At 37.1% G+C, this 13,035-nt stretch overlaps 1 non-coding gene across 1 annotated transcript; it reads right to left on the bottom strand.

Annotated features, from left to right (window-relative positions):
- Positions 1 to 6,007: 6,007 nt before the first annotated feature.
- LOC118484421 lies at positions 6,008 to 6,114 on the bottom strand. Its single transcript, XR_004873532.1, has one exon. It is a non-coding gene; the product is annotated as a small nucleolar RNA R71 (small nucleolar RNA).
- Positions 6,115 to 13,035: the final 6,921 nt, after the last annotated feature.

Genomic DNA, 13,035 nt, shown 5'->3' with positions numbered 1-13,035 from the left:
CCGATCTTCCGATTTAGGTCCGGATTATTAACGTAGTTACCTATATTAGGTGTCGTTTTGATTCTGTGATCCCTCTAGCTTTGCTTGGTTGTTATTCAAGACTCCTAAGCATTCTCAAGGGAGTACATAGTCCCCTCTTTTACTGTTTTCAATGTTTTGGGGTGAAACATGTGTACCTATTTGTTATGTTCATGTTTTAAAAGTGTAAATTGATTATACATGTTAGTACTTATCTTTTGACAAACTGAATGATTATTTATGGTTTAAACACTAATTTTTCAAAGATTATAAAATTAATTGTTGGATTGTACTTATTTTATACATTCACCAGACCGATTGGTAGTATGATATAGCGCTATAGGATTAGACACCCCATTCCTGTTGTATGGAATGTCAGAAACCGATTTTTGTCCAAATAGAGATTGCCTTTGTGGCATTTCTATAGTCTCTAAGGTGTATTTTGATACACTAAGGTTTGAATGAATTCTAAATCACATTTTTGTTGTATATTTTGTCATACTCCCAAAGGTATAGTTTGATATGCTCTCATATGTGATATTGTACAAAACAACATATATTTTGTTAATTACTAAAACATAGTTTGATATGTTATTTACAAAACCAAAGCATAGTTTAATATGTTATTTATAAAACCAAAGTATACTTTTGATATACTACTGAAAACTATTATTTTGACAACTAAAGTATATTTAACATACTATCTGTTTAACTATTTTGGAACTAAAATATATTTTAATATATTACTCATTCGACTTTCTTAAAACCAAGGTATATTTTTATATATACTACAAACCTTTTTATCAAAACATTGTTTTACGAACAACATATTTTATACAAACTCATTTTTACTTAGTTATTTATTTATGCATCTTTCTTTTATATCATCTGATTTCTTATCACTTGTTATATGATTTATAAAGAAAACATTTTTAAGTTCATGACTATTTTTGTTAAACATTCTTTTAAACTTACAAGTCATGAATCCTGCATTAATAAAACCTATATATCTCACAGGCATTTTTATGCTGACGTACACATTTTTACACATGTTTCAGATGCTGCTATGTGATGATTGTTGATGCATGATACACATAGGATGGACTCGTGCCTTAGCGACTCTAAAACTTGAAAGACAATATTTGTACTTATCTGATTTGTAATAAAACAATGAATTCAATAATTCAATAAAACAAAACTATTTGATCCATGGTTGTGAAACAATGATTCTGTTACGACACTCCCCGACATTTCCGCCACGAATTGTTGTTTTACGTGGTCGGGGTGCGACAATATGTAATTGTGTCTGAGTTTGATTTAGATTATGTTAATGTTGAATTATGCGTGAACAGATGTTTGGTAAGTCAACAGAGGTTTACTAGGATTAAAGGTTGGTTTAAGGGTGAACAGATGAGTGTAAAGACAAAATAATGTATAAATTTGATCATCAAAAAGAGGTTTTTGAAGAATTTGATCCTCCAAATTACAAAGAGTCAATACTTGCTATTGTAAAAGGTCTGTTGTAGCTAAAGTCTGGCAAAAGAGAGCATCTGCTGATGAAGAATGTCTGAAGTTGCAAGGGTCTGCTATGGGCCAACAGATATTAACGAACAACATATGATATTCAAAATATGCTACTCAACAGATGATTTTGAAAATAATGTATAAAATTTGATCATCAAAAAGAGTTTTTTGAAGAATTTGATCGTCCAAATTACAAAAAGTCAATACTTGCTGTTGTAAAAGGTCTGTTGTAGCTAAAGTCTGGCAAAAGAGAGCGTCTGCTGATGAAGAATGTCTGAAGTTGCAAAGGTCTGTGTGATGGGCCAACAGATATTAACAAACAACAGATGATATTCAAAATATGCTGCTCAACAGAGGTTTTCATAGTAACAGTAGTTAGGCTAATAACAGATGTTGGGAGTTTGTTAGCCTATTACATGTTGCTCACTAGGTGAACATTTGCAATTACAATCTTTCTATAAGCATGCTGCTGACATCATTCTTTTCATTTTTATGAAACAATTGTTTATCCTAATGACTGTTCATTTACCACAGCTGAAAACAACTGTTTTTGAAACCTCAGCTTGATTAAAAATTCATCCAATGCTGAAAGGTAACGTCTGTTGTCATAACTTCTGTTTATCCTAATGACTGTTGATTTAATATTATTTCCAACCTCTGTTGTTGCTCAACACAGGTTTCGAAACAATTTGTCATCCATTATTAGAAGTGCTTAGGTTAAAAGCATGATCATGAAAGCATTCTTCACATTCTTATGAGAAAAAACTTTGTTATTATGCTGCATATATTTCCATTTCTATTTTATCTTCTTCCATTGTGATCATCTTAACTGTCACAACAATCATAACTTCTGTTTATGCTAATGACTGTTGACTTACGTTGTTCCTAACTTCCGTTGTTGGCCAACAGAGGTTTCCAAACAACTGTCATCCATTATCACAACAGAGGTTCTGACGTGGACAGATGTTAGCCATCAAATATTTGTAACTACTGGCACGTCAGCATTCACTTACTTACAAAAGTGTTGGTTATATAATTATTCTAAACATATTTAATTTTAATATATTTATATATAGTATAAATATTACAATTTTAAATTTTTTATCCCTTAGTTACAAAACTGTTGGTTATATACAATTTGTAATAACAATAATACTTATACCATACTTAAATTAATTAACTACACATTATGTTACCCTTATGTAATTATCATAAATCAATGAGGGTTGTTTGTCTAACTAAATGTTAAATCAATTGAAATTTTGGGGAACTAACAGTTCTGTGCATACAGACCATCATTACACATCAACAACTATCATCTTTCAAATCTTCATCCAAAATACTTCTTCATCACCGTGTTCATCTAGGGTTCAACATTCATCGCCTTTTTATTTTACGACAGACTTCAATCGGTCGATTTCATTGTTGATTTACTAAGAACAGGTATGTACATTCAACTTCTAATGAATTTTGTAGTCTTTTTTCAGTCTTAAATGAATCGAATCATTGCAGATATACCATTATAGACAGTTACCAATACAAATTGAAAAAGGATTTAGTTAAGTCATTCTATTATTTATGGAGAACATGTCAAAGGATCATTATTTGGAAAAAATTTCAGTAGATAATCTCTGTTTCAAGCATAGATATTAGCCGATGTTAGTGTTTATCGTAAAATCCAGATTTTCAGTTATATAGTATCGTTGGGGTTTATTCAATGCAGTTTTAGAAGTTTTCTTTTTGTGCGAGTAATGTACTCTGTTTTAGTAGATATGCTCTGTTTCAGGGATATATAAAATCCCGATTTTAATGTTCTTTGTTTTCAAGATTTACTGAGTAACACTTACAAGGAATTCTTGGTACCGTTTTAATGTTTATTGATGTGCACAAAATGCAACATATAAATTACATCAATTGTGGCTTAAAACTAACCTTTTTTTTAGTACTACTGTTAGAAAAAGTGTGCTTTTGTCTTCTTATTGTATTTTCAGGATTAAATGAGCTCAAAATAACAAAAGAAGCAAAAAGGTAGCCAAATCTAACATAAATACAAGAAAAGGAACAAAAGTGATATGCCCGACCCCCCGACAACATCTTCCCAAGCAAAACAAAGAAGACAGAAGACTGAACACGCCCCGTGCTCAGCAAGCACGGGGTCGTGCCCAAAAAGCAACAGAAAAGACAAACCCATAGAAGCTTCTACTGCCCACCACGGGGCCGTGCCCAGCGGACACGGGGGCGTGGTCAACTTCCTGCAGGCGCATTTATTGTAATTACGAATTACAATTAATGAAGAAAGAGAGTGTCAGATGGACACGGGGCCGTGCCCAGCGGGCACGGGGCTGTGCCCGAGCTTCTGTTCAGCCTATAAATAGGAGTGTTTAGAGCTCTTGCAACTCATCCCTTGGCACACCACCTCTCTCACACTTCACCCACCACCCACCACCATCACAACACCGTCATCCACCACCATCATCCATTGTCCATCATAGAGAGTGTGAGTCGTCTCGGGATCCAAGATTGATCGTAAGAGTTCTTGACAATCAAAGGCCATGTTTGCCTAAGTCTCTTACATCACTTGGTGAAGACAAGTGTTTAGTGTAATACTTTTTATTTTAATCTTTTGCACTTTTTAATTGGTTTTGTATTAATGACTTTAATTACTAGTTTCTTATGTTGAAGGTGATTCTTCCTTATCGTTTGTCCGTGGTGTCTTGGCATTATTTTACTGTCTATATAAAATAAAAGATTTTCACCATTCATATCTCCACGGTCTATATGGAGGTATGTTGGCTACCTGGTCGGGGGTTAAGGGAACGGTTTGGTAAGAGTCTTGCCATTGTTCAGTGTATAGATCCTGCAAAGGACCTGGGTAAATTTAGTAGGACCTCCTTCAATACCCAAGGGTATTGGATGGCGGGGGTCCAAACTCTTTTATTCCCTCATAAGTTAAACTACTATTAAAACTTTAACCTGGCTACTTAGGACTGTATCCCTGCTGACTCAGACTACTTAGCCGAGGGTAACGTCGCCTTCAAAAGAGGGGCCTACCACATTATGCATTAAAAACTTAATTAATTATCTTTCAATAATCCGACCCTTTAGGATTGTATCCTTGCTGACTCAAACTACTGGGTTGAGGGTAACGTCGCCTTCAAAAGAGGGGCCTACTACAATAACTAAGATAATCTCTTAAACAAGTGCAAAAGTGCGAAAATAATCAAAGGTTACACTACACACGAGTCGGATCCAAGTGATTCATCTTGTCTATCTGTTTTTATTTTTATTTTATTTTCATCATTTTAGTTAGTTTTATTTTTCTAGTTTAAAAACCTTTTTTCTAACATTTTGATTTGATTAGATGTTGAGGATAAACCGGTACTAAAAGCTCTTGTGTCCTTGGACGACCTCGGTATCTTACCAACACTATACTACGTCCACGATGGGTGCACTTGCCCATATGTGTGTTTAGTGTTAGTAAATATCGTGTTTTATAAATTTAAAACTTGGCTAAAAAGTGTAAAAAGGGCTTAAAATATATACCTAAAACATATACACACTGACACGCATCAAGTTTTTGGCGCCGTTGCCGGGGATACAAGGATTTTAAGAAAGTTAGAAATCAACGGCCTAATCACTTTTTCTATTTTCTTTTTTATTTTTTAGGATTTTCTTAATTTTTTCAACTTCTGCAGAACTCAGCACGGGCCGTGCCTGGTCGGAACGGGCCGTGCCCAGTAGTATCACTGGCAGTTTTTATTTTTCGAGTTACAGAGGGCTGAGCACGGAGCCGTGTCGGTGCAACACGGGGCCGTGTCCAACTTTCCAGTAACAGGGATCCGGAAAACAATCGCTGTATCTCCGACCACGGGCTGTGTTCAGTGAGCACGGGGCCGTGGTGAAATTTCTGACCAACATTCTTTTCTGTTTTTATTGCAGGATGTGGAACCAGACGCCACCCTCTACGTAGTGTATGAGCTCCAGTTCCAATAAAGACATAAAAGAACCTCTAGAAGAACCCGAACGCTTTCTCAGAAAAAGACTTAAAGCTAAAAACCAAGAGAAGGTTTCGGGGGACCCACTTCCAATGGCGGACCAACGTACCCTCATGGATTACCTACGACCCACCGTAGGTAATCTCGGCGCCGCTATCAATGAACCGAATGTCGAAGCCAACAACTTCGAACTTCGGCCACATTTGATACAAATGCTTCAAAACTCCGCAACCTTTCATGGGCTTGCGGACGAGGATCCCCATCTACATATTACTAATTTCTTAGAAATATGTGATACCTTTCGGATCAATGGAGCATCAAATGACGCCATCCGCCTCCGAATGTTTCCATTTTCATTAAAAGACCGAGCAAAAGCTTGGCTCAACGCCCTCCCAGTTGGTTCGGTAAACACCTGGGATGAACTAGCCCAAAAATTTCTATATAAGTATTTCCCTCCCGCTAAAATAGCTAAATTAATGACTGAAATTAGTACATATTCACAAGAGGATGGGGAATCCTTATATGAAACTTGGGAAAGGTTCAAGGAGCTATTGCGCAAGTGTCCCCATCACGGCCTTGCGGCATGGCAACAAGTGTCCACTTTCTATAATGGGTTGTTGCCACACACGAGACAGACACTTGACTCTAGCTCCGGGGGACTTTTAGGTAATCGCCGCCCACATGAAATATACAATCAAATCGAGGAAATTGCTCAAACCAATTTTCAGTGGCACACTCCCCGAGGCAATAAATCTATTGCCCCGGGCTCCCATAAGGTTGATGAAAGCACCTCTTTACAAGCCCAAATCGAGGCCCTTTCTTCAAAAATTAAAAAGCTAGAAATGACAAAAACGGTCTCGGTAATGGCTTGCGAAGGGTGTGGTGGGCCACATGAAAATTGGAGTTGTATGAAAGAAACAGATGATCAAACAGAGTCGGTAAACTACATTGATAATAGACCTAGGCCGTCGGGTCCCCCAACGGGTACCTACAACCAAGGATGGCATAACCACCCTAACCTTGGTTGGAGAGAACCCGGCAATAGTAGTAACCAACAAAGTCTAAATCAACGAACAAACTTTCTAACAACCAAGAAATGAGTCATAAAATTTCCCTCAACAACAAGGTGGACGAGAAAGGCTTGAAGATACTATATCTCGCCTCATCTCCGACACTGAAAAGAAAAACTCGGATCGGTTTCAACAATTGGAATCAAATTTTAGAAATCAACAAGCTAGTATACAAAACATTGAAAAACAAATAAGTCAACTAGCTCAAAATTTCTCCGGGAGGCCACAAGGCGCGTTACCAAGTAATACCGAAACAAATCCAAAAGCTCAAGTTCATCTCATAACATTAAGAAACCGTACCGTGGGTCCCACTGAAGCTCCGCCGCCCCCCGAGGAAAGCACAACGCCGCCCCAACAAGATAAGGCTTCTCCTCTATTTCAAGAGCCCACCAAAGCACCTCCGGTTCCGTACCCCGGTAGGTTAATTCGTCAAAAGACCAATGAGCAATTCGCAAAATTCGAAAGTTTACTAAAACAATTGCATGTTAATATTCCTTTCATAGAAGTCCTAACTCAAATGCCTAAATACTCAAAATTCATGAGGGACTTCCTCACTCATAAAAGGAAAATTGAATCATTGCAATTAGTTAACCTAGGCGAAGAATGCTCCGCCCTCGTACTCAACAAACTTCCCCAAAAGAAGATTGATCCCGGAAGCTTCACAATTCCTTGCTCGGTCGGGGAATCCCCCATTCGTAATGCACTAGCCGACCTTGGGGCTAGAATTAACCTCATGCCCGCATCAATGTTCAAACGACTCGGCCTAGGAAAAACGAGCCCTGCCAAGATGAGTATACAACTTGCCGATAGATCTGTCAAATACCCGCAAGGTGTCGCTGAAAATCTACTGGTCAAAGTCGACAATTTCGTCTACCCGGCCGACTTTGTCATACTAGATATGGAAGAAGACACCAAAGTCCCCCTCATACTAGGGAGGCTATTTCTAGCCACCGCACAAGCAGTGGTAGACATGAATGACAGAACACTCACTTTAAAATATGGGGATAAGGAAGTGAAGTTCGGGGTTGGGAAGAGAATAGAGGACGATGACCCGGTCAATTACATGAAGGTTATTGATTCGAGTTTGGATGATGCTCTCCAACGGTGCAACATGGGATGCAAAACATCCCGCTCGGAAAACATATAACCTCACCTTGGGTCTAGCCAAGGACCCTTATAAACGTGGCGCACCACGGAGGCATTCCGCGGAACTATCCATAGTTTAGTTTAATCTTTTAGTTTAATTTTAATTTGCAGGAATAAAACACACTCGTGATGATCAAGGATAACAAGGGAAACGAGAAACATAGCCCCATGCACGAAAACAGGGCCATCCGACAACAATTTCTTCATTACAGTAAGCTCAGCACGGGCCGTGTCCGCCCAACACGGCCTCGTGCTGCACACTCTGCAGAAAATTGCCCAGTTCAGGTAACTGGACACGGGTCGTGTTCGCTGAACACGCCCCCGTGTCCATGCTTCTGTTTCTTTTCTTTAATTTTTGTCGCTGGCACCTGAACACGGGGCCGTGCCCGGTCCCCACGGAGCCGTGTCCAGGATGCCAGTAACATAAAATTTTGCTTTTAACACCATTTTACACATTCAATCAACCTAAAAACTTATTTTTGGGACACATTGAGGACAATGTGTAATTTAAGTGTGGGGGGATGCTAAAACCTTGAATTTTGCAAGTCCTAATAACAAGCCTTACACAAAACTCTATTGGAACCGCTAATCACCCCAATTTTTTTTTTTCAAAAATTCTCATTTTTTTACTTGTCTAAGTTTAAGTTGGAAATTCAAAGTCTAACAAGGTTATATTTTTACAAGTTTACAACCGATAGCGTCGTGATAAAAAGAACCAACATAAGAAAATTACGAAAAGGCATGACAAACTTAGTTAAAATTTGATTATATATACTTGATCACATAAAAAACCCTTTCCCACAAAAGTTAGTTTTGAGCCTTTAACGAGCATACAAATATATATCTTTACACTAAATGCTCATTTTTCGTTTCCTGTGTGAATAGCCGCTTGGTTCGTACGACTCTAGAACTTGCCACAACAATACATTTCCGGTCCTTACCAACTTAAACCCGAGTAAGTAAATGATGGAGGCATTAGGACTAACCCTTTTTCATTCTACACCATTATTTTTCATTTTTTTACCACCTACCCAAACTCCCCCTAGTTAACCCCTTTGAGCCTAAACCTTTTCATTTCTTAACCCAAAATAATCACCCTTTTTACCCACCTAAACCTTTTTATTTTTAACCCTTTCTTTTAGTAACAACGTTTGGTTTTCTTATGACTTGTGTTGAAAAAAAAAATATTGTATATTTTGATGAAACCAAACAAACAAGTTCATCAAAAATAACTTTGTTTGAAGAAAAATTGGTTCATCAAAATAAAATAAAAATGTGAAAAATAAAAAGTCTTTCAGAAAACCAACGTTTGTTACGCTTTTCGCCCTTTTACTAACCACTAACCCAACCACCCACCTTTAGCCCAAGCCTAACCCTTCACCCAAAAAGTCCTCTTGATATTTACAAAGGTATATAGTTAAAAAGGAGGAGGATTGATTGCTTGGCAAGCTTATGGTAGGAGTAAGTTCCATGCCGCTCTCGAGTGATTCACTAAAAGTACACCTTCGGCCGAGTGTTGAGTGATTCCCCCGTGAGGTATGTGAACTTGTATATAAATGGAATTTTAAAAAGGTATGTTATGCCCTAATAAATAACTTATCTTATGAAACGTTTTTAATAAATCATGACGAATAAGATTGTAAATAAATAAAAATAAAACCTAAATAATCTTGGAATTCCCGACACTCTATGACAAGCCCAAAAACCTTCTCTTCTACCCATTCCATTTTGGAGTGAATAAAGCCACATTATAAAGAGTTTTGCTTGAGGACAAGCAAAGATTCAAGTGTGGGGATATTTGATGTGCACAAAATGCAATATATAAATTACATCAATTGTGGCTTAAAACTAACCCTTTTTTAGTACTAATGTTGGAAAAAGTGTGCTTTTGTCTTCCTTTTGTATTTTCAGGATTAAATGAGCTCAAAATAACAAAAGAAGCAAAAAGACAGCCAAATCTAACATCAATACAAGAAAAGGAACAAAAGTGATATGCCCGAACCCCCGACACCATCTTCCCAAGCAAAACAAAGAAGACAGAAGACTGAACACGCCCCGTGCTCAGCAAGCATGGGGCCGTGCCCAAGAAGCAGCAGAAAAGACAAACCCATAGAAGCTTCTACTGCCCACCACGGGGCCGTGCCCAGCGGACACGGGGGCGTGGTCAACTTCTTGCAAGCGCATTTATTGTAATTGCGAATTACAATTAATGAAGAAAGAGAGTGTCAGATGGACACGGGGCCGTGCCCGAGCTTCTGTTCAGCCTATAAATAGGAGTGTTTGGAGCTCTTGCAACTTATTCCTTGGCACACCACCTCTCTCACACTTCACCCACCACCATCACAACACCATCATCCACCACCATCATCCATTGTCCATCATAGAGAGTGTGAGTCGTCTCGGGATCCAAGATTGATCGTAAGAGTTCTTGACAATCAAATGCCATGTTTGCCTAAGTCTCTTACATCACTTGGTGAAGACAAGTGTTTAGTGTAATACTTTTTATTTTTAATCTTTTGCACTTTTTAAGGTTTTGTATTAATGAATTTAATTACTAGTTTCTTGTGTTGAAGGTGATTCTTCCTTATCGTTTGTCCATAGTGTCTTGGCATTATTTTACTGTCTATACAAAATAAAAGATTTTCACCATTCATATCTCCACGGTCTATATAGAGGTATGTTGGCTACCTGGTGGGGGTTTAAGGGAACGGTTTGGTAAGAGTCTTGTCATTGTTCAGTGTATAGATCCTGCAAAGGACCTGGGTCAAATTTAGTAGGACCTCCTTCAATACCCAAGGGTATTGGATGGCGGGGGACCAAACTCTTTGATCCCCTCATAAGAGGATTACTTAGGATTGTATCCCTGCTGACTCAGACTACTTAGCCGAGGGTAACGTCGCCTTCAAAAGAGGGGCCTACCACATTATCCATTAATAACTTAATTAATTATCTTTCAATAATCCGATCCTTTAGGATTGTATCCTTGCTGACTCAAACTACTGGGTTGAGGGTGAGGTCGCCTTCAAAAGAGGGGCCTACTACAATAACTAAGATAATCTCTTAAACAAGAGCAAAAGTGCGAAAATAATCAAAGGTTACACTACACACGAGTCGGATCCAAGTGATTCATCTTGTCTATCTGTTTTTATTTTTATTTTATTTTCAGCATTTTAGTTAGTTTTATTTTTCTAGTTTAAAAACCTTTTTTCTAACATTTTGATTTGATTAGACGTTGAGGATAAACCGGTACTAAAAGCTCTTATGTCCTTGGACGACCTCGGTATCTTACAAACACTATACTACGTCCACGATGGGTGCACTTGCCCATATGTGTGTTTAGTGTTAGTAAATATCGTGTTTTATAAATTTAAAACTTGGCTAAAAAGTGTAAAAAGGGCTTAAAATATTTACCTAAAACATATACACACTGACACGCATCATTTATGCTTTAAATACATGTTTAATTTGTCTTACTAACACATTAAGATCTGTTGAACAAACTGTGCTTCAACAGACCTTATCATCTGTTGATTATGATCTGTTAAAGCTCTTCTGTTAAATATCCTCTGTTGAACTGCATCATCTGTTCATCCACAACAGACATTAGCTTTATCATAGTTTTGTATTCATCAGCAGAGGTTCTCTTTGGCAGACGTTTGGTTCAACAGTCTTTGTGTTTATCAGTAGAGGTTGTTTGGTTCAACAGACATTCTCTTTTTCAGTAGATATTCTCTGTTTCAGGGATATATAAAATCCTGAATTTATGTTCTTTGTTTCAGTAGATATTCTTTGTTTTAAAATGATTTTGTGTTGTCATTGTTTTTTGTTTCTTATTTTCATTTTATTTGTTTTGGGATTCATCATTGTAACTTTTAAATATTTTGAACTTTATATCATTATGGATGTCTTCTTTTTTCAAATTCAACAGGAAAATAGGGAGAATGTCTTTCTACAAGTGTTTTTCATCAGTCACCAAGGAATTCTTGGTACTGTTTTAATTTTTATTCTTTAAATTCATGTTTAATTTGTTTTTATAATACGTATTTTGAAATGCTTATCATTGATTGATTGCGTATGTGTTTATCTTACAGGTTATACCTGAAATCTTTTGCAAGAGATGGTTATCATCTGCTGTTGATAATAACAATGTTGTCACAAGGTGTGTGAATGATAAGACTTTGTTGGTTAATTTTGCTGGACACAATGGTCGTTTTGCTTTCATGGAAGGCTGAGAAAAAGTTGTTGTTGATCTTTCTTTATGCGAAAGAACGGTGCTTGTATTTAGGAAAATCAGACCATATACTTTTTATGCTAACACCTTTTATGAAGGTTGCACCTTATCAGCATTGTCAGCAAAAGTTTGTTATGTTCAGCGTTATTTCATCTTTTGTGCATAAAAAGTATATTGAGTCTTTCTGCCATTTTGTTAATGAAAATACAGTTGAACGTTTGGTAAGTTATAGTCATATCTATTTCTTCATATTTTTAAATAAGGTATATTATTTTTAAGGATGTTAATGCTAACGTTTTTTTATTGTGAAGAACACTATTGGTGTTTCTAAGCTGAAGGGAGCGATGAAAGTTTGTATCAATGCGTGGAACTGGTTTGATGTTTTATTGAAAATGATCGTATTAGCAAGTGTTATTTCTTTGGTGATGGATGGAAGAAGGTCATAGGTTTTCTAGGTTTTAATGAAAAATGTGTTGTTGCTATAAGATACCTTTTTGACTACAACTTTCATTTGACTCTCTTTGATGTAAATCGATGTGAAGTTTTGGTACCTAAAGCTGCAATGGAAAACACGACTGGTGGTGTTGACAAGCCTGCTGGTCAGACATCTAATGCTACTTCTGTAGTAGTTGAGTTACCTGATAACTAACCAGCCTTTGATGATGAATCTGATTCACTGGACAAGGATAGTGATTATCATGATTCAGGTGATGGTTCTTCTGCCAGTGCCGTTTCTATGGATGATGTTTCTGATGATGAGGAGGATGAAGATGGTGGTGGTTCTTCTGATGATGCTAAAGATGATCCTGATTATCATCCGATACAATTTGTATGGAAATTTGATCGCCGCTTTGTAAGTTATGTTATCTATTCATTTTATGCATCTGTTATACACATTTAGTAGATTTGCTAAAGTTATTTTAAAAACATGTGTATCTTCATATTGATCATTGTATTTTTATTTTATTTTTAACGCCTTAACGCAAGAGTTGCCGAGATGTCGCGTATTGACATGTCGTTGAAGTTGAGCATTCAGAATCTGCATGGAGTA

Source organism: Helianthus annuus, chromosome 11, assembly GCF_002127325.2.
Source record: "Helianthus annuus cultivar XRQ/B chromosome 11, HanXRQr2.0-SUNRISE, whole genome shotgun sequence".
NCBI classification, from domain to species: domain Eukaryota; kingdom Viridiplantae; phylum Streptophyta; class Magnoliopsida; order Asterales; family Asteraceae; genus Helianthus; species Helianthus annuus.
The sequence above is the reverse complement of the archived record's forward strand: the minus strand, read 5'-3'. Positions and strand labels throughout refer to the sequence as shown.